Genomic DNA, 23,330 nt, shown 5'->3' with positions numbered 1-23,330 from the left:
TTAGCCTCTAACTAGTACAATCCATGATTAAATGAGCAGACAAGAATAAAATATTATATCTACCAAAACCACTAAATGTTCTAAGATCCGTGTGATGAGGTTATTTTATGGGAAACATTACATATGATACAATCTGTTAATTCTGGAAAAGTCTGAAACACACCATCTTCGTGATAAAGTTTACTCTTTAGAAAATAGCATTACAGAGAAGTTCTTCTATGTTATATCCTTTACACGTTGGACTTTGAGAATTAATTAAAAGGCGTAGAAGAGACACAGATTTTCAAAAACTTTATTGTTGCTGGCTAGAGAAGCCCTCATTCCATCCAATAAGTACAAATCATCCTTGTTAGATTTCCTTAGAATTTCCTTAGAATTTTAAAGACTCTCTTGAAGCCCTCCTCATAATGTTTTTTGATTAGTGACATAGAAGCTGAAAAGGGTTACAGAGAGGTTAAAACCCTTGCCGTTCACATAGCTAATTGGTGTTCGCTAATAGTCATTTTTTATTTCAATGAAAAGGAACTCTAGAACAAACCGTCTAGACTTGTATACTATTTGATAACCCTTCCTAGGTCGTTCCTCTGTATCCTACATTAGGAAAATTGCAGCAGTTTACTGAGCAGCGACTCTGGCCCAGAGAATTGATGACGAAAACCTCACTCTAGCAGCCATTATTTATGGCTGGGCTGGAAGCAGCGTGACTTTGGTCCCAGGGGTAAGAAACTTGATGTAGAAGGGATTTCACTTGACAGCTGAGGTGTCATTCCCTCCTCTGAGATGCTCTCTAACTACTGTGGGGAGATACTACAACCCCTGAGGAAATGAAGTAAGCTAGCATCTTGTTAACCAGGAGTGTCTCAAAATGGACAAAAATATTTTGCGTTGCAGAGATCAGCATTTGGGTGATCAGAAATTGACTGCAGTTGAACTTGCTGCTTTCTTGATGCAGAGGAGCTAGAAAAAGACAATAAATCATACCTGCGTTTCTGTTAAGATGGGGAACTAGCACAGGATGCTGGCTTCCCTCACCACTAAAATCAATTTTGGAAGAATTTTGTCATAAAAATTTTGTTAAAATATTACTGGGGTGGTCTTGGCACCCCTGTAAGTCACTTGACAGCACTGGGGAGGGCTTATTTCTGGGCTATGTATTCCACAGTTTATAGGTCTGTCTTTAAGCCAGTACCACCACAGCTTTAATTACTATAGTTTAGAGTAAGTTTTGAAATTAGGAGCTGTGAGTCCTCCAGCTTTCTTCTTTTTCAAGATGACTTTGGCTTTGGGGTCCCTGGAGAGTCCATATGAATTTCAGGATGGATTTTCTTTTTCTTTTCCTTTCTTTCTTTCTTTTTTTCTTTTTTTTTGGCCACGTGGCATGCAGGATCTTAGTTCCCCCACCGGGGGTCGAACCTGTACCCGCTGCAATGGAAGTGTAGCATCTTAACCACTGGACTGCCAGGGAGGTCCCAGGATGGATTTTCTATTTCTGCAAAATCATCGTTGGGATTTTGTTGGAGATTGCATCGAGGCTGTAGACCACTTTGGGTGATATTGTCATTAACAATATTAAGTCTTCCAGTGAACACAGGATATGTTTCCATTTATTGGGGTCTGCTTTAATTTCTCACAGCAATATTATGTAGTTTTCATTGTATGTCTTTCATCTCCTTGGTTAAGTTAATCCTAATTCCTTAGCATTGTATTCGTCTTTGATGCTCTTGTGAATGGAATTATGTTTCTTAATTTCCTTTTTTGGTTGCTTATTATTAGCGTATAGAAAAGTAACTGATTTTTTTGTGTGATTTTGTGTCCTACTACTTTCCTGAATCGGTTTGTAAGCCTTGTTTCTGATTTGAGAGGAAAAGTTTTAAGTATGATGGGTTAAAACCCCATTTAGCTGTGGGGTTTTCATGAATGACTTTTATTATGTTGAGGTAGTTTCCTTCTACTCCTAGTTTATCAACTTTTTTTCTTTTTTGGCTGCACCAGGTCTTAGTTGCTGCATGTGCGATCTTTGTTGCGGAATGTGGCCTCTTTTAGTTGTGGCATGCAGGATCTAGTTCCCTGACCAGGGATCAAACCCGGGCCCCCTGCATTGGGAGCACAGAGTCTTAACCACTGGACCAACAGGGAAGTTATCTTGTCAACTATTTTTATCATAAAGAGATGTTGAATTTTGTCAAGTGCTTTTTCTATATCAATTGAGATGATGGAGTGCTTTTTTCTGTTCATTCTTTTGATTTTAAGGTTTTAAAAATTTTGAATCCGAATTCAGTTTGCTACTATTGAGTATTTTTGCATCAATGTTCGTAAATGATATGGAGCTTTAGTTTTCTTTTCTTGTAGTGTCCTTGTCTGGCTTTGATAGCAGATTACGGTAGCCTCATAGAATGAATTAAGAAGTGTTTCCTTCTCTTCAATTTTTTGGAAGGATTTGATAAGGATCGATGTTATTTCTTCTTTAAATGTTTGGTGGAGGGGCTTCCCTGGTGGCGCAGTGGTTAAGAATCTGCCTGCTAGTGCAGGGGACATGGGTTCGAGCCCTGGTCCGGGAAGATCCCACATGCAGTGGAGCAACTAAGCCTGTGTACCACAACTACTGAGCCTGTGCTCTAGAGCCCGCGAGCCACAACTACTGAAGCCCATGTGACACAACTACTGAAGCCCACGTGCCTAGAGCCTGTGCTCCACAACAAGGGAAGCCACCGCAAGGAGAAGCCCGCGCACCTCAACAAAGAGTAGCCCCCACTCGCCGCAACTAGAGAAAACCCGTGCACAGCAACAAAGACCCAACACAGCCAAAAAATAAATAAACAAGCAAACAAATAAATAAAATAAATCTATTTTTTAAAAAAATGTTTGATGGAAATCACCAGTAAAGACATCTGGTCCTGGGCTTTTTTTTATTGCAAGTTTTTGATTACTGAGTCAATCACTCTGTTAGGAGATCTAATCAGATTTTCTATTTCTTCATGATTCAGTTGTCATAGATTGTGTATTTCTAGGAATTTATTCATTTCATCTAGGTTATCCACCTTGTTGGTGTACAATTGTTTGTACGATACTCTTATAATTCTTTTTAATTTCTTAAAATCAATAGTAACGTCCCCATTTCCATCTCTGATTTTAGTAGTTTGCCTTCTCCATTTTTTTAAAAAAATCTTATTGAATGAGATTTATTTGTTTATTTATTTATTTGGCTGCACCTCGAGGCACGTGGGATCTTAGTTCCCCAAACTTAGTTCCCCGACCAGGGATCAAACCCACCACATGCCCTGCATTGGAAGTATGGTGTCTTAACCACTAGATCACCAGGGAAGTCCCATGTCTTCTCTATTTTTTGATTAGTAAATTATCTAACCATTTGTCAAGTTTGTTGATCTTTTCAAAGAACCAACTTTTGGGTTTTTTGATTTCCCTGTTGTTTTTCTATTCTCTATTTCATTGATCTCTTCTCTAATCTTTGCTATGTCTTTCCTTCTGCTAAGTTTGGGGTTCGTTTGGTCTTCTTTTTCTAGTTACTTATGGCATATAATTAGCTTAGTGATTTCAGACCTCTGTTCGTTTTTACTATTAGTCATTTAGGGCTATAAGGTTTCCTCTTAGCACTGCCTTTGCTGTATTCTATAAGGTTTGGTGTGTTGTGTCTTTATTTTTATTTGTCTCAATGTATATTCTAATTTCCCTTGTGAGTCCTTCTTTGACCCTTTGACCCTTTAAGAGTGTGGTGTTTCTTGTTTGTTTGTTTTTTATAAATTTGTTTATTTATTTTTGGCCGCGTTGGGTCTTCGTTGCTGAACGCGGGCTTTCTCTAGTTGCAGTGAATGGGGGCTACTCTTTGTTGCGGTGCACGGGCTTCTCATTGCGGTGACTTCTCTTGTTGCAGAGCACAGGCTCTAGGCACACGGGCTTTAGTAGTTGTGGCACGTGGGCTTCAGTAGTTGTGGCTCGCGGGCTCTAGAGCGCAGGCTCAGTAGTTGTGGCACACGGGCTTAGTTGTTCCACTGCATGTGGGATCTTCCCAGACCAGGGCTCAAACGCGTGTCCCCTGCGTTCGCAGGCGGACTCTCAACCACTGCACCACCAAGGAAGTCCCAAGAGTGTGGTGTTTAATTTCCACATATTTGTAATATTTTTTCTTTTTCTCTTTTGCTGCACCGCGTGGCTTGTGGGATCTTATTTCCCACCGCCCCACCCCCCCAGGGATTGAACCCCTGCCCCCTTCAGTGGAAGTGCAGAGTCCTAACTACTGGACCACCAGGGAATTTCCTCTAGTTTTCTTGATAGATGTGAAAGGTGGTATCTCATGTGGTTTTCATGTGCATTTCCCTAATAGTTAGTGATGTTGAGTATCTTTCATGTGCTTGTTGGCGTTTGTACATCTTCTTTGTAGAAATGTCTATTCAAGTCCTTTGCCCATTTTTTAATTCGATTGTTTCTTTGTTGAATTTTAGGAGTTCTCTATATATTGCAGATTATAATCCCTTATCAGATATGTGATTTGCAAATATTTTCTCTCACTCTGTGGGTTGCCTTTTTACTCTGTTGATAGAGTCCTTTGATGTGCAAAAGCTTACATTTTTATGAAGTTTGATTTGTCTATGTTTTCTTTTGTTACCTGTGCCTTTGGTGTCATGTACAAGAAATCACTGCCGGGCTTCCCTGGTGGCGTAGTGGTTGGGAGTCTGCCTGCTGATGCAGGGGACGCGGGTTCGTGCCCCAGTCTGGGAGGATCCCACGTGCCGCGGAGCTGCTGGGCCTGTGGGCCGTGGCCGCTGGGCCTGCGCGTCCAGAGCCTGTGCTCTGCAATGGGAGAGGCCACAACAGTGAGAGGCCCGCGTACCGCAAAAAAAAAAAAAAAAAAAAAAAAAAAAAAAAAAGTGCATGACAAAATAAAAAGGTTTAATTTATAAAAAAAAAAAAAAAGAAAGAAATCACTGCCAAATTCAAGGTCATAAATATTTAGCCCTATGGTTTTTTTCTAACAGATTTATAATTTTGTCTCTTACATTTAAGTCTTTGATCCTCTTTGAGTCAAACTTCGTATATGGTATTAGGTAAGGATCCAACTTCATTCTTTTGCATGTGACTATCTGGTTTTGCCACCACCGTTTGTTGAAGACTGGAAGATGAAAACTTCTTTCCATTTGTTTGTGTCTTTTTAAATTTTTTCAGCAATGTTGTGTAGTTTTCAGTGTAAATGTCTTTTACCTCCTTGGTCAAATTTATTCCTAAGTATTTTATTATTTTTTATGATCTTGTAAATGAACTGATTTCTTAATTTCTTTTTCAGATTGTTCTTTTATTTATTTATTTATTTTTGGCCATGCTGGTGTGAGGATCTTAGTTCCCCAACCAGGGATCAAACTGGTTGCAATGGAAGCATGGAGTCCTAGCCACTGGACTGCCGGGGAATTCCCTGCTCATTTTTAATGTTTAGAAATGCAACTGATTTTTGTGTGTTGATTTTGTATCTTGACATTTTACTGAATTAGCCTTAACAGTTGTTTTTTCCCCCCATGGAATCTTTAGGGCTTATTTCTTATAAAATTTTGTTATCTATGAACAAAGATTGTTTTACTTCTTCTTTTGTAGTCTGGATGCCTTTGTTTTCTTTTTCTTGCCTCCAATACTATGCTGAATAAAAGTGGGGGAAATGGAATCCTCATCTTATTTTTGTTCTTAGGGGAAAAGCTTTAAATTTTTCACCATTGAGTTGTTGATTTTTCATATATGGGCTTTATTATTTTAAGATAGTTTCCTTCTGTTCTTAGTATATATTGTGTTTTTATCATGAAAAGCTGCTAATTTTGCCAGATGCTTTTTTGGCATCATTTGAGATTATCATGTGTTTTTTTTCTTTTTTCCCTTCATTCTGTTAATAGAGTATATTACATTGATCAATTTTTGTATATTGGAACTTCCTTGCATTCCAGGAATAAATCCCACTTGCTCATCGTGTATGATCCTGGTTTTTTTGTTGTTTTTTTTTTGTTTTTTTGGCCACGCAGTGCAACATACGGGATCTTTGTTCCCTGAACTCATGGCCTCAGCAGTGAAAGTGCAGAGTCCTAACCACTGGGCTGCCAGGGAATTCCCTATAATCCTTTTAATATACTGCTGGATTCAGTTTCGAATGACTTTCAGGAAGGGCGCCATTCCCTATTCAATGGGAAAAGGACTGCCTTTTCAATAAATGATGATGTCAAAACTGGATGTCAACATGAAAAAGAATGAAGTTGGATTCTTTTTTCTTTTATTATTATTTTTTATTTTATGTGGTTAAAAAACACCATCATTGGGCTTCCCTGGTGGCGCAGTGGTTGGGAGTCCACCTGCCGATGCAGGGGACATGGGTTCGTGCCCCAGTCCGGGAAGATCCCACATGCCGCGGAGTGGCTAGGCCCATGAGCCATGGCCGCTGAGCCTGTGTGTCCGGAGCCTGTGCTCCGCAACGGGAGAGGCCACAACAGTGAGAGGTCCATGTACAGAAAAAAAAAAAAACAAAAAACCATCATAACCATTTAAAAAATATATGCTACAATAGTGTTGACTATATGCACATTTTCTGCAGCAGATCTCTAGAACTTTTTCATCTTGCAAAACTGAAACTGTATGTATTGAACAATTTTCTTTTTCCCTCTCTTCAAACTCACTGACAACCATGATTCTACTTTCTGTTCCTAACATTGTGACTATTCTAGGTACCTCATATAAGTGGAATCATATAGTATTTGTCTTTTGTGACTTGCTTATTTCACTGAGCATAATGTCCTCAAGTCATCCATATTGTAACATGTGACAAGATTTCCTTTTTTTAAGGCTGAATGATATTTCATTGTATGTATACACAGTACAACATTTTGTTTATCCAGTCATCCACTGGTGGACCTTTGTGTTGCCTCCATCTCTTGGCTATTGTGAATAATGCTGCTATGTTTTCTTTTTTTTTGGCTGTGTTGGGTCTTCGTTGCTGCACACGGGCTTTCTCTAGTTGCGGTGAGCGGGGACTACTCTTCATTGCAGTGTGTGGGCTTCTCATTGCTGTGGCTTCTCTTGTTGCAGAGCACGGGCTCTAGGCACGTGGGCTTCAGTAGTTGTGGCATGTGGGCTCAGTAGTTGTGGCTCATGGGCTCAGTAGTTGTGGCTCACAGGCTCAGTAGTTGTGGCTCTCGGGCTCTAGAACGCAGACTCAGTAGTTGTGGTGCACAGGTTTAGTTGCTCCATGGCATGTGGGATCTTCCCGGACCAGGGATTGAACCTGTGTCCCCTGCACTGGCAGGCAGACTCTCAACCACTATGCCACCAGGGAAGTCCCAATGCTGCTATGTTTTCAATTGTTTTGGATTTATACCCTGAAGTGGGATTGCTGGATCACACACTAATTAAATTTTTAATTTTTTGAGGATCCTCCATACTGTTTTCCATAGTGGCTGCACTGTTTTACATTCCCAAAAATATTGCATGGGAGTTCCAAATTTATTTATTTATTTGTTATATTAAGAGCACTTAACACGAGATCTACTCTCTTAAATTTTAAAGTATACACTATATTATTGTGAAGTTCTATATATTCCTTATCAGATATATGGTTTGCAAATATTTTCTCCCGTTATGTAAATTGCCTTTCACTCTGTTGATTGTTTCCTCTGCTATGCAGAAGTTTTTAAGTTTGATGTGGTCTCATTTTTCTATTTTCTTCTGTTGCCTGTGCTTTTGGTGTCATGTCCAAGAAATCATTGCCAAATCAAATACCATGAAGTTTTCCCCTGTTTTCTTCTAGGAGTTTTATATGTTTGAGGTCTTACATTTAGGTCTTTAATCCATTTTGAATTAATTTTTGTATATGGGGTAAGGTAAGGGTCCAGCTTCTTTCTTTCACATGTTGATGTCCAGTTTTTCCAATACCATTTGTTGAAGAGACTGTTAAAAGATAAACTGAGGCATATTAAAATTTTTAAAGAGTTTATTTGACCAAAAATCGATTCAAATTTGGCAGCATCCAATCTGGCAGATAGAAAGGAGTTTCAAGAAGCTGTACAGAAGGGGACTTCCCAGGTGATCCAGTGATTAAGACTCTGTGCTCCCAGTGCAGGGGGCCCGGGTTCAATCCCTGGTCAGGGAACTAGATCCTGGATGCCGCAACTAAGAGTCTGCATCCACAACTAAAGATCCCACCTGCCGCAACTAGGACGCAGCACAGCCAAATAAATAAATAAATATTTTTTTTAAATCTCTGGTGGTCAAGCGGTTACGACTCCACACTCCCACTGCCAAGGGCCCAGGTTTAATCCCTGGTCAGGGAACTAAAATCCCACAAGCCACAAAGTGCGGCAAAAAAAAAAAAAAAAGCTGCACAAAATGAAAGGCTTTTATAGGCAGAAGGGAGCAGGAACAGGGAAATTATATGAGGCAAAACTGCAAAAATCATGTTGGTTATTACAAAGTTACTTTCCTTTAGGGGATGGAAGGGGTCTATAAGGCAGATTACTTAACTAGTAATAATCTAAGTAAGACAACTAAAACTATAATTAAGTGTCAGTTTTGTGACATGGGCTTAGCATAAGCAACTACATTTTGGACCCTTGCACTGTTATCAAAGACCATTTGACCATGTACTTGAGGGTTCTTTTCTGGGTTCTCTATTCATTCCATTGGTCTACAAGTCTGTGTTTATGTCAGGACCACACTGTTTTGATGACTGTAGCTTTGTGGCATGTTTTGAAATCAGGACATATGATACCTCCACTTCTTTTTCTTTTGAAGTTGGATTCTTACTTTACACCGTATATAAAAATTAACTTGAAATGGATCAAAGACCTCTGATGAAGTGCTAAAACTATAAAACACTTAGAATAAAACATAGGGGGATAGCTTCATGACATTGGATTTGGCAATTATTTCTTGGATATGGCACCAAAAACACAGGTAACAGAAACAAAAATAGACAATAGGACTATATCAAAATTAAAAACAGCAAAGGAAACAAGCAACAAAAAAAAAAGGGGAAAAGAAACAATCAACAGAGTGAAAAGTCAACCTATGGAATGGGAGAAAATATTTATAAACCATGTATCTGTTAAGGGATTCATAGCCAGAATATATAAAGAGCTCCTTCACAATAATGTATTGTACACTTACAAATGTGATCAAGACCCCTGTGAACTAAACTCTGACATAGGGCTGGAGAGTTGATATCCTCCGAGGTAGGACAGTGAAGGTCTAATTGCCAGCTTTGCCAGCTGAGAGCAAACTGCTCCTGGTGGGCCTTATGGACAGGGACGTGTTCTTTCTCACCCCTAAGCTCTCACTCCACAAGTCCAGGAACCAGTAAAGGGGTACAGCCAGCTGCTGTCTATTCCAATTATGCATTGTGGAACTGGGAGAAAAACACAAGATGTGTTTGGGGACCCATGGGGCTCACCCACGGGGCTCACTGTGTGAAAGACGTGAGCTAAACCTCCATTGATCACCTGACCTCCACAAGCCCCTACTCTGACTGGGGGGCCACAGGGACATGGGTTCTCCTGAAATCAGTGTCCATTCAGAGCCAGTGTCCAGTAGTCCCTGAAAAGTCTGATCATTTCCTTTTCCCTAAAGCACAGTGAACCTGGTAAAAGGCCATCGGTGCCTTTGGTGAAGGCTGGGAGGAAGATTAACAGCATGAATTTCAGGCAGTGACCTGGGAACCTTGCTCTGAGGACCTGTTCTCTTGTTCATTCAAGGGCCCTGAGCCTGTAAACTAGCTCAAGTGTGGGAACTGATGGACGGGCCATGACGCCCTGATTTTCTGATTCAGGTGAGACTTCTATTCAACTGACCTAGAAATTTTCTGATTCTACACATAAAGTAAGGACGCAATAGTCTTCCTATCTATCTTATTTGTAGGAACACCATCAACTAGCCTTTGGCAGTGGGCCCCTCCCACCTGGGATCCAGTTATTCCCTGGCATTTCGGTTTCCCAAAGCATGACTGCAGTTCCCACTGGAAGGTCCGGCCGACAGAGAAGAGTGACCACGGAGCTCTTCAAGGGTGACAGCTCTCCCCTCACAAATGTATTTCTTCCAGTATTAGTGAAAGGTAGGTGTTCTGGACCTTCCCAGTGCTGGTGAGTACGTCTTAAAAGACAAATCCACTCTTAACATTTGAATCTCCCTAAGCCTTTGTCTCCCTGCCTCTTCATTAAACTAAGGCAGTTCTGCTATTTCCAGCTCATGATTCGGGCAACTTTTGGTCCACGTTTCAGCCAACCAACCAGATAGCGTTTTCCAACTCCGAGGCGGCAACGTTCAGTGTAGATTCTCTGCTTCGTGCACTCGAATCAATAAATTAGCCTGATCTGGACTCACATTCCCTCCACCGTTCTCCCAGCCTCTCAGTATCCGTCCCCACCCTTCCCCCAGACTCCTGGCTGTAAAATTAGAGACTCAAGGAGTTCTTTGGAGTGCAGTGCACCTCCTCAGGGGCCACACTTCGTACCCCCCCTTTAGCTACCCGTTGGTACATGACTGGCGAGTCACGGGGCTAGGGTGGCGAGGCGGTGGCTCCTGAGGAGAACCCCCTGTGAACTGCCTCAGGCCAGGCAGGGGCAAAGAGCCCGACTCCACCGGGGAAGGGGATGGGGGCCAGGGGGGCTACTTCCACGGGGTGTGGGGCTCTCCACCTGTCAAAAAGACTCATCAGAACTCGGGGCTCAGTGTCTCCACCTTCCCCAGGGTCTTCCCACCCCCGTTCCACCTCGCGGAATCCATGCTCGCGAAGCAGCGCCCTCACCTCCACAGCAAACACGGTGCGACTGGCAGTTCAGCCTGCTTGTGCTTCCCTGCAGGCCACAGGAGGGGACTGGGCTTTTCTGTTTTCAGCCACTTCAGCCCTGGCGCTACAAGAGATAAGGGTCCCTTCAGGGAAGACACAGCCACCTTCGGCTCATTATACAGCACTTGAGCTGGGAATCTGAGTACCTGAGCTCACCCTTTTCTTCCACTACTTTGTCCAGCAACTAGTCGATCTCATTATGTTCATTAGTTTTTCCACAATGCTTGCAAATATTTACAGTAGCCAGGACGTGGAAGCAACCTAAATGTCCATCAACAGAGGGATGGGTAAAGAAGATGTGGCACATCTATACACTGGAATATTACCCAGCCATGAAAAAGAACAAAACTATGCCATTTGCAGCAGCGTGGATGGACCTAGAGATTGTCATACAGAGTGAAGTAAGTCAGACAGAGAAAAACGAATATCATATAACATTGCTTATTTGTGGAATCTAGGAAAATGATACGAATGAACTTACTTGCAAAGCAGAAACAGAGTCACAGATGTCGGAAACAAACTTACAGTTACCAAGGAGGGAAGGGAGGTGGGATGAACTGGGAGATTGGGATTGACATATACACACTGCTATGTGTAAAATAGATAAGTAATGAGAACCTACTGCATAGCGTAGGGGACTCTACTCAGTGCTCTGTGGTGACCTAGAAGGGAAGGACATCCAAACTAGAGTGGATATATGTGTACCTATAACTGATTCACTTTGCTGCACAGCAGAAAGTAGCACAACATTGTAGAGCAACTGTACTCAATATCAATTAATACAAAATAAAAGAGATTGCAGAGGAAGAAAATGCTCACAAATACCATATACACAGTCATCTGCCTCCTTGCTTCTCACAGGCGATCTATTAGGAGTATCCAATGGATATATTTTGTGCGTCTTGATCGCCAGGTCACACCATGGACCATTGGTAAACTGTTTACTACTGGAACTAGAGTCATTAGCGTCTTTATATAATTAGATTAGGGGCCAATTCTAGAAACTGCAGACCAATTCAGAAAACTCATCTTTAATACTCTGCTCCTCTAGAGCCACTCTTGGCACCAAAATCTATTAGTCAGGGTTCTCCAGAGAAACAGAACCAATAGGGTAGGTGGAGAGAAACAGAGACCGAGAGACCTTAAGGAATTGGCTCCGTGACTGTCTGCACTCAGCAAGCTGGCAGCCAGAGACAGCCGACAGGACAGCTGCAGCTGCGTCCCAAGGCTTGAGAAGAGGGGAGGTCATGCTCTAAATCTAGTCCAAATCCTGCGGCCTGGGGACAGAGAGATGGTGTACGTTGCATTCTGAGTCCTGGTCCCAAGACAGGTGAGGACCAGCATCCCAGGCTGAAGACAGTCAGGCGGAGACGGAGCACTCCCTCGCTCGGCCTCTGTATCCTCGCTGGGCCTTCGGTGCCTTGACTGAGACCCCGCTTCACTGGGGGCGGGGCGCCTTCACTGGGGGCGGGGGCTGTATCTGCTGTACTCAGACTGCCGGTTCCAATACCAACCTTGTCCAGAAACACCCTTCAAGACACACTCAGAATAATGTGTAACCAAATATCTGGGCACCCCATAATCCAGAGAAGCTGGTATGTTAAATTAGCCATCACAGCCTAGTTTCCACTCCTCCGACCCTTCCGTGATGTTAAAAGCACCTAGTTCCTAGTACTGAATCCTGTATCAGTGAGTGTCCTCATAAGACATTCAGTAACTGGATGACGTTTTAATTAAAGTACTATTTTAAAGGATGAAGGGAAACTACAAGGTGGAGGGAAACCACAGAGGAGAATGTCATGTAGAGCCAGGGACTGAGTGTGCCCTGAGGACGCCAGCGGGGCGGTACCCGACCCAGAGGGAGAGGCTTCGAGGTGGAACTGTGGCCTTTGGTCAAGGGACTCAGCTGAACCACAGTGACCCCACGGGGATGTTTCCACTTCACTTTCCTTCCTCCCTAGTGTTGTCAAGTTTAGCAAACAGAAAAAAAGACACCTAGCTCATTTTGAGTTTCAGTTAAACAACGAATGATATTTTAGCATAAATGTGTTCCAAACCTTGCCTGGTGCATACTTACACTAAAAAATTTTTCATTGCTTATCTGAAATCCAAGTTTAACTGGACATCCATATCTTATCTAGCAACATTATTCTTCCCTCCAGTTTCCTTCCAGACTCAACTGGAGGTCAGAAGGAGCCTGTGTGGTGTGGTCCATGCACATGCACCTTCGCAGATCAGAGGGCAAGATGGAAGAAAGTGGAGAATGGGTGTGGGGAGACAAATACCCGTAGGTAACAATCCTCTCCTGATTAGAATACCTGAAGGGCACCTGTTGTCTGCATCAAACTCTGAATAATAAACCCTTTATTAGGTTGAGAAACTTTCTTTTTTTTTAGGCCTTTATTTTTCCATGGCAGCTTTAGGTTTACAGCAAAATTAAGAGGAAGGCACTGAGAGTTCCCATAGACCCGCCCCCGCCACGTGTATCATCCACGGACACCAACATTTCCCACTGTAGGGATACATTTGTTATGGTTGATGAACCTACATTGACACGTCATAATCACCCTAAACCCACAGTTTACTGTAGGGTTCATTCTTGGAGTTGTACGTTCTATGGGTTTATAAACATGTATAATTATAGTATCACGCAGAGTATTTTCACTGCCCTAAAAGTCTTCTGTGCTCTGGTTATTCATCTCTCTCCCCACACAACCCCTGGCAACCACTGATCTTTTCGTTTTGTTGTCTCCGTAGCCTTGCCTTTTTCAGAATGTCATAATGGTGGAATCATATTGCGTGAAGCCTTCTCAGATTGGGTGCTTTGTCTTCATAACTTACATTTAAGTTTCCTCCATGCCTTTTCATGACATCATAGCTCGTTTTTCACACTAATATTACACTGTCTGGATGCACCACAGTTTATTCATCCACTCACCTACTGAAGGACATGTTAGTTGTTTCAAGTTTGGCAATTATGAAGGAAGCTGCTATAAACATCTGTGTGCAGGTTTTTGCATGGACGTAAGTTTTCAGCTCATTTGGGTCAATACCAAGGAGCATGGTTACTGGATCATATGGTAAGAGTAGGTTTAGTTTTTTAGAAACTGCCGAACTGTCTTCCAAAGTGGCTGCACTGGGGCTTCCCTGGTGGTGCAGTGGTTGAGAATCCTCCTGCCAATGCAGGGGACACGGGTTCGAGCCTGGTCCGGGAAGATCCCACATGCTGCGGAGCAACTAAGCCCGTGCGCCACAACTACTGAAGCCCGCGCATCACAACTACTGGAGCCCACACGCTTAGAACCCGTGCTCCACAACAAGAGAAGACACCACAGTGAGAAGCCCGTACACCACAATGAAGAGTAGCCCCCGCTCGCCGGAACTATGGAAAGCCCGCGCGCAGCAACAAAGACCCAACACAGCCAAAAATAAGTAAATAAATAAATTTATTTAAAAAAAAAAATGGCTGCACCATTGTGCGTTCCCACCAGCAGTGAGTGAGAGTTCCTGCTGCTCCACACCCTCCAGCATTTGGTGTTGTCAGTGTTCCAGATTTTGGCCATTCTAGTAGGGGTGGTATCGTATTGCTGTTTTTATTTGCATTCCCATAATGACATATAATGTGGAGCATCTTCTCATATGCTTATTTGCCATCTGAATATCTTCTTTGATGAGGTGTCTGTTAAGGTCTTTGGCCCATTTTTTAAATCAGGTTGTGTGTTTTCTTTCTCTTTTAAAAAAATACTTTATTTATTTATTTTTGGTTGCGTCGGGTCTTAGTTGCAGCGCGTGGGCTCTTTCTTGTGGCGCATGGACTTTTCTTTAGTTGTGGCTCACAGGCTCAGTAGTTGTGGTGCTCAGGCTTAGTTTCCCTGCAGCATGTGGGATCTTAGTTCCTTGACCAGGGCTTGAACCTGGGTCCCCTGCATTGGAAGGCAGATTCTTAACCACTGGACCACCAGGGAAGTCCCTTTATTTATTTATTTATTATTATTATTATTATATTTTATAATTTTATTTTATTTTTGGCTGCATTGGGTCTTCGTTGCTACACGTGGGGCTACTCTTCATTGTGGTGCGCGGGCTTCTCCTTATGGTGGCGTCTCTTGTTGTGGAGCACGGGCTCTAGGTGTGCAGGCTTCAGTAGTTGTGGCTCGCAGGCTCTAGAGTGCAGGCTCAGTAGTTGTGACACATGGGCTTAGTTGCTCTGTGGCATGTGGGCTCTTCTCAGACCAGGGATTGAACCTGCGTCCCTTGCATTGGAAGGTGGATTCTTTTTTTTTTTTTTTGGAAGGTGGATTCTTAACCAATGGACCACAAGGGAAGTCCCCCCCCCGTTTTTTTTTTTTTTTAAATATAGTTGATTTACAATGTGTCAGATAGGTTGTGTGTTTTCTTATTGTTCTGTTTTGAAGAGTCCTTTGTACATCTTGGCTAACAGTCCTTTATGAGACACACCTTTTGCAAATATTTTCTCCCAGTCTGTGGCTTGTCTTCTTGTTCTCCTGCCACTGTCTTTCCCAGAGCACAAGTTTTTCATTTTAATGGAATCCACCTTATCTTTGATGTCTCTCAAGGACGGTGCCTTTGGTGTTATATCTAAAGAGTCATTTCCATACCCAAGGTCAGCTGAGTTTTCTGCTATGTTATCTCCTAGAAGTTTTATAGTTTGGCATTTTACATTTAGGCCTGTGATCTATGTTGAGTTAATTTTTGTGAAGAGTGTAAGTTCTGTATCGAGATTCTTTTTTGTATGTGGATGTCCAGTTATTTGAGCACCCTCAGCTGAAGGGATTATCTTTGCTCCATTGTATTGTCTTTGTTCCTTTGTCAAAGATCAGTTGATCTATACCCATGAGGGTCTATTTCTGGGCTGTCTATTCTTTTCCATTGATCTATTTGTCTATTATTTCACCAATACCACAGTGTCTTGATTACTGTAAATTTATGGTAAGTCTGGTAGTGAGGTAGCATCAGTCCTCCAATGTTGTTCTTCTTCAGTATTGTGTTGACTCTTCTAGGTCTTTTCCCTCTCCTCATAAACTTAAAAATCAGTTTGTCCATATCGACAAAATAACTTGCTAGGATGTTGGTTGGGATGCCATTGAATCTATAGATCAAGTTGGGAAGACTGACATGGTGACAATATTGAGTCTTTCTATCGGTGAACATGGGCTATCTCTCCATTTATTTAGTTCTTCTCTGATTTCATTTATTAGAGGTTTGTAGTTTTCCTCATATAGATCTTGTACATATTTTGTTAAATTTATATGTAAGTATTTAATTTTGTTTTTTGGGTTTTTTTAATAGATCTTTATTGGAGTATAATTGCTTCACAATACAGTGTTAATTTCTGTTGCACAACAAAGCGAATCAGCCATTTGCATACACATGTTCCCATATCCCCTCCCTCTTGAGCCTCCCTCCCACCCTCCCTATCCCACCCCTCTAGGTCATCGCAAAGCACCAAGCCAATCTCCCTGTACTATGCTGCTGCTTCCCGCCAGCCAACTATTTTACATTCAGTAATGTATATATGTTGATGCTACTCTCACTTTGCCCCAGCTTCACCCTCCCACCCCATGTCACCAAGTCCATTCTCTATGTCTACCTCTTTATTTTCCTGCCCTGCAACTAGGTTCATCAGTTCCTTTTTTTTTTTTTTTTTAGATTCCATATATATGCATTAGCATACAGTATTTGTTTTTCTCTGACTTACTTCACTCTGTATGACAGACTTTAGGTCCATCCACCTCACTACAAATAACTCAATTTCATCTCTTTCTATGGCTGAGTAATATTCCATTGTATATATGTGCCACATCTTCTTCATCTATTCATCTGTTGATAGACATCTAGGTTGGTTCCATGTCCTGGCTATTGTAAATAGTGCTGCAGTGAACACTGTGGTGCACGTCTCATTTTGAATTATGGTTTTCTCAGGGTATATACCCAGCAGTGGGATTGCTGGGTCACAGGGTAGTTCTGTTTTTAGTTTTTTTAAGGAACCTCCATACTGTTTCCCATAGTGATTGTATCAGTTTACATTCCGACCGACAGTGCAGGAAGGTTCCCTTTTCACCACACCCTTTCCATCATTTACTGTTTCTAGTTTTTTTGATAATGGCCATTCTGATTGGCATGAGGTGATACCTCATTGTAGTTCTGATTTGCATTTCTCTAATAATTAGTGATGTTGAGCATCTTTTCATGTGCCTCTTGGCCATCTGTATGTCTTCCTTGGTGAAATGTCTATTTAGGTCTTCTGCCCATTTTTTAACTGGATTGTTTGTTTTTTTGACAGTGAGCTCCATGAGCTGTTTGCATATTTTGGAGATTAATCCTTTGTCTGTTGTTTCATTTGCAAATATTTTCTCCCATTCTGAGGGTTGTCTTTTTGTCTTGTTTATGGTTTCCTTTGCTGTGCAAAAGCTTTTAAGTTTAATTAAGTCCCATTTGTTTATTTTTGTTTTTTTTCCGTTACTCTAATAGGTGGGTCAAAAAAGATCTTGCTGTGGTTTATGTCAAAGAGTGTTTTTCCTATGTTTTCCTCTAAGAGTTTTAAAGTGTCTGGTCTTACATTTAGGTCTCTAATCCATTTGGAGTTTATTTTTGTGTATGGTGTTAGGGAGTGTTCTAATTTCATTCTTTTACATGTAGCTGTCCAGTTTTCCCAACACCACTTATTTATTTATTTATATAAATTTATTTATTTACTTATTTTTGGCTGTGTTGGCTCCCCGCTGCTGTGCATGGGCTCCCTCCAGCTGTGGCGAGCAGGGGCCACCCCCCGCTGCGGCGTGCGGGCCCCCCACCGCCGCGGCCTCCCCTACTGCGGAGCACGGGCTCCAGGCGTGCAGGCCTCAGCAACCATGGCACATGGGCTCAGCAGCTGTGGCCCGCAGTCTCCAGAGCTCAGGCTCAGCAGTTGTGGTGCATGGTCCCAGCCGCTCCACGGCATGTGGGATCCCCCCGGACCAGGGCCCGAACCCACATCCCCCACACCAACAGGCAGACTCCCAACCACTGCGCCACCAGGGAAGCCCTCTCAACACCACTTATTGAAGAGGCTGTCTTTTCTCCATTGTATGTTCTTGCCTCCTTTGTCATAAATTTGGTGCCCATATGTGCGTGGGTTTATCTCTGGGCATTCTATCCTGTACCATTTATCTATATTTCTGTTTTTGTGCCAGTACCATACTGTCTTGATTACTGTAGCTTTGTGGTATAGTTTGAAGTCGGGGAGCCTGATTCCTCCATCTCCGTTTTTCTTTCTCAAAATTGCTTTAGCTATTCGGGGACTTTTGTGTTTCCATATGAATTGTAAGATTTTTTTTGTTCTAATTCTGTGAAGAATGCCATTGGTAGTTTGATAGGGATTGCATTGAATCTGTAGATTGCTTTGGGTAGTATAGTCATTTTCACAATATTGATTCTTCTAATCCAAGAGCATGGTATATCTCTCCATCTGTTTATGTCATCTTTGATTTCTTTCATCAGTGTCTTATAGTTTTCTGAGTACAAATCTTTTGCCTCCTCAGGCAGGTTTATTCCTAGGTATTTTATTCTTTTTGTTGCAACGGTAAATGGGAGTGTTTCCTTAATTTCTCTTTCTGATTTTTTGTTGTTGGTGTATAGGAATGCAAGAGATTTCTGTGCATTAATTTTGTATCCTGCAACCTTACCAAATTCATTCATTAATGAATTAATGCTTAATTGATTAATTCTAGTAGTTTTCTGGTGGCATCTCTAGGATTTTCTATGTATAGTGTATAGTATCATGTCATCCTCAAAAAGTGACAGTTTTATTTCTTCTTTTCCAATTTGTATTCCTTTTATTTCTTTTTCTTCTCTGATTGCTGTGGCTAGGAATTCCGAAACTATGTTGAATAAGAGTGGTGAGAGTGGACATCCTTGTCTTGTTCCTGATCCTAGTGGAAATGCTTTCAGTGTTTCACCACTGAGTATGATGCTTGCTGTGGGTTTGTCATAATATGGCCTTTATTATGTTGAAGTAGGTTCCCTCTATGCCCATTTTCTGGAGAGTTTTTATCATAAATGGGTGTTGAATTTTGTCAAAAGCTTTTTCTGCATCTTTTGAGATGATCATATGTTTTTTATTCCTTAATTTGTTAATGTGGTGTATCACATTGATTGATTTGCGTATATTGAAGAATCCTTGCCTCCCTGGGATAAATCCCACTTAATCATGGTGTATGATCCTTTTAATGTGCTGTTGGATTCTGTTTGCTAGTATTTTGTTCAGGATTTTTGCATTTATGTTCATCAGTAATATTGGTCTATAATTTTATTTTTTTGTGATATCTTTTTCTGGTTCTGGTATCAGGGTGGTGGTGGCTTTGTAGAATTAATCTGGGAGTGTTCCTTCCTCCCTCTGCAATTTTTTGGAAGAGTTTGAGAAGGGTCAGTGTTAGCTCTTCCCTAAATGTTTGACAGAATTCGCCTGTGAAGCCACCTGGTCCTGGACTTTTGTTTGTTGGAAGATTTTTAATTATGGTTTCAATTTCATTACTTGTGATAGGTCTGTTTATATTTTCTAATTCTTCCTGGTTCAGTCTTGGAAAATTGTACCTTTCCAAGAATTTGTCCATTTCTTTGTGATTGTCCATTTTATTGGCATATAGTTGTTTGTAGTAGTCTCCATAATCCTTTGTTTTCCTGCAGTATCAGTTGTGATTTCTCCTTTTTCATTTCTAATTTTATTGATTTGTGTCCTCTCCCTTTTTTTCTTGATGCGTCTCACTAAGGGTTTATCAATTTTGTTTATCTTCTCAAAGAAACAGCTTTTAGTTTTATTGATCTTTGCTATAGTTTTCTTCATTTGTATTTCATTTATTTCTGCTCTGATCTTTATGATTTCTTTCCTTCTACTGACTTTGGGCTTTATTTGTTCTCTTTTCTCTCATTGTTTTAAGTGTAGGGTTAGATTGTTTATTTGAGATTTTTCTTGTTTCTTGAGGTGAGATTGAATTGCTATAAACTTCCCTCTTAGAACTGTTATTGCTGCATCCCATAGGTTTTGGGTCTTCCTGTTTTCATTGTCATTTGTTTCTATGTATTTTTTTATTTCTTCTTTGATTTCTTCAGTGATCTCTTGGTTATTTAGTAGCACAGTATTTAGCCGCCATATATTTGTGTTTTTTGCAGTTTTTTTTCCTGTAATTGATGTCCAATCTCATAGCATTGTGGTCAGAAAAGATGCTTGATACAATTTCAATTTTCTTAAATTTTCCAAGGCTTGATTTGTGACCCAATATGTGATCTATCCTGGAGAATGTTCCATGTGCACTTGAGAAGAAAGTGTATTCTACCATTTTTGGATGGATTGTTCTATAAATATCTATTAGATCTATCTGGTCTATTGTGTCATTTAAAGCTTGTGTTTCCTTATTTATTTTCTGTTTGGATGACACGTCCATTGGTGTAAGTGGGGTGTTGAAGTCCCCTACTCTTATTGTATTACTGTTGATTTCTTCTTTCATGGCTGTTAGCATTTGCCTCATGTTTTAGGGTGCTCCTATGTTAGGTACATAAACATTTATAATTGTTATATTGCCTTCTTGGATTGATCCTTTGATCATTATGTAGTGTCCCTCCTTATCTCTTGTAACAGTCTTTATTTTAAAGTCTATTTTATCTGATATGAGTGTTGCTACTGCAGCTTTCTTTTGATTTCCATTTTCATGGAATATCTTTTTCCATACCTTCACCTTCAGTCTGTATGTGTTCCTAGGTCTGAAGTGGGTCTCTTGTAGACAGCATATATATGGGTCTTGTTTTTGTATCAATTCAGCCAGTCTTTGTCTTTTGGTTGGAGCATTTAATCCATTTACATTAAAGGTTATTATCGATATGTATGTTCCTATTACCATTTTCTTAATTGTTTTGGGTTTGTTTTTGTGGGTCTTTTTCTTCTCTTGTGTTTCCCACTTAGAGAAGTTCCTTTGGCATTTGCTGTAGAGCTGGTTTGGTGGTGCTGAATTCTCTTAGCTCTTGTTTGTCTGAAAAGCTTTTGACTTCTCCATCGAATCTGAATGAGATCCTTGCTGGGTAGAGCAATCTTGGTTGTAGGTTTTTCTCTTTCATCACTTTAAGTATATTCTGCCACTCTCTTCTGGCCTGCAGAGTTTCCACTGAGAAATCAGCTGCTAACCTTATGGAGATTACTTTGTATGTTATTTTTTGTTTTTCCCTTGCTGCTTTTAATATTTTTTCTTTGAATTTAATCTTTGTTAGTTTGATTAATTTGTGTGTTGGTGTGTTGCTCCTAGGGTTTATCCTGTATGGGACTCTTTGCTTCCTGGACTTGGGTGACTATTTCCTTTCCCATGTTAGGGAAGTTTTCAACTATAATCTCTTCAAATATTTTCTCAGACCATTTATTTTCCTCTTCTTCTTCTGGGACCCCTATAATTTGAATGTTGGTGCGTTTAGTGTTGTCCCAGAGCTCTCTGAGACTGTCTTCAATTCTTTTCATTCTTTTTTTCTTTATTCTGCTCCTTGGCAGTTATTTCCACCATTCTGTCTTCCTGCTCACTTATTCATTCTTCTGCCTCAATTATTTTAATATTGATTCCTTCTAGAGTATTTTTTTAAATTTATTTATTTTATTTATCTATTTTTGGCTGCATTTGGTCTTTGTTGATGTGCACGGGCTTCCTCTAGTTGTGGCAAGTGGGGGTTACTCTTCATTGTGGTGCACGGGCTTCTCATTGAAGTGGTGTCTCTTGTTGCGGAGCACGGGCTCTAGGCACACGGGTTTCAGTAGTTGTGGCACGCGGGCTCAGTAGTTGTGGCTCGTGGGTTCTAGAGTGCAGGCTCAATAGTTGTGGCGCATGGGCTTAGTTGCTCCACGGCATGTGGGATCTTCCCGGACCAGGGCTTGAACCCATGTCCCCTGCATTGGCAGGCAGATTCTTAACCACTGTGCCACCAGGGAAGCCCTAGAGTAATTTTAATTTCAGTTATTGTGTTGTTCATCTCTGTTTGTTTGTTCTTTAGTTCTTCTAGATCTTTGTTAAACATTTCCTGTATTTTCTCAATCTGTGCTTCCATTCTATTTCCGAGATTCTGGATCGTCTTTACTATCATTACTCTGAATTCTTTTTCAGGTAGATTGCCTATTTCCTCTTCATTTATTTGGCCTTGTAGGTTTTTATCTTGCTCTTTCATCTGTGACATATTTTTTTGCCGTCTCTCTTTTTTTTTTTAATGAGTAGGATTGTGTCCCTGTTTTACTGTTTGTTTGGCCTGAGGCTTCCAACACTGGAGTTTGTAGGCTGTTGGGTAGAGCTGGGTCTTGGTGCTGAGATGAGGAACTCTGTGAAACCTCACTCCAATGAATATTCCCTGGAGTCTGAGGTTCTCTGTTAGTCCAGTGGTTTGCACTCGGAGGTCCCACCACAGGAGCTTCCCCCCAACCTCGGGCTCACGAATCAAGATCCCGCAAGCCACGTGGGGTGGCAAAAAAAAAAAAAAAAGAGAGAGAGAAAAATAACAAAGTAAAAAACCAAAATTAGACTAGGAAACTAACAGATATGTTAGAAAGAATGTAAAAATAAAAATATAGATGAATCAACAACCAGAAGGTACATCAGTACCACAATAGTAAAAAAGTGGAGGAGGGAAAGGAAAAAAAGAAAAAAAAAATGGTGGGGGGAAGGCCTTGGCTGTGGAGGGCGGGGCCTAAGGAAGGGCAAGGTTTGGGCAGTGGGCGGGGCCGATGCTCAGGGCCCACAGGGCTGGAAAAAGCCCTGGGAGCTATGGGGGCTGGGGCTTAGGCTCAAGGAGCAGAAGGGGCCCAGGCGTGCCCCCCACCCTGGTCCCAGAGGGCAGGGACCTCACCTGGGAGCCCAGCAGGCTTCCTGGGCTCAAGTGCTCAGCGCAGATGCCCTCCTCTCCTCTCCTGCTCCTCCGGTCTGGGGTCTGGGAGGGTCCCTCCTGCCTGCCTCTCCTGATCTCCCTGGCCTCAGGGGCGCTGACCTTGTCTGGCTTCCATTTCTCCTCCACCCTCTGTCTCCCTACGTCCTACCAGTTCACTTGGGGGTTCCTCCCATCTCCTTGGGGGTCAGAGTCCCCCACCAGCAGCCGGCAGGCACCCTAGTTGTGGGGAGACCTAACTCCACGTCTTCCCACACTGCCATCTTGACTCCACCCCCTAAGTATTTAATTTTGAAGGATGCTAATGTAAGTGGTATTTTGTTTTTAATTTAAAATTCCACCTGTTCACTGCTGACATATAGGATAGCAAATGACCTTGTATCCTGCAACTTTGCTATAATGACTTTTTTTTTCTTTCTTTTTTTTGGCCACATGGCATGTGGGATCTTAGTTCCCTGACCGAGGATCAAACCCGTGCCCCCTGCAGTGGAAGCTCAGAGTCTTAACCACTGGACCACCAGGAAATTCCCCAAAATATTTCTTTTTAATCCGTTGAAATGATTGTATGGTTTTTCTTCTTAAATTGATTCCATTTATTGACTGTGTTAGG

This window comes from Leucopleurus acutus, assembly GCF_964270905.1.
Source record: "Leucopleurus acutus genome assembly, chromosome: 18".
NCBI classification, from domain to species: domain Eukaryota; kingdom Metazoa; phylum Chordata; class Mammalia; order Artiodactyla; family Delphinidae; genus Leucopleurus; species Leucopleurus acutus.
Note: the sequence above shows the minus strand (reverse complement) of the source record.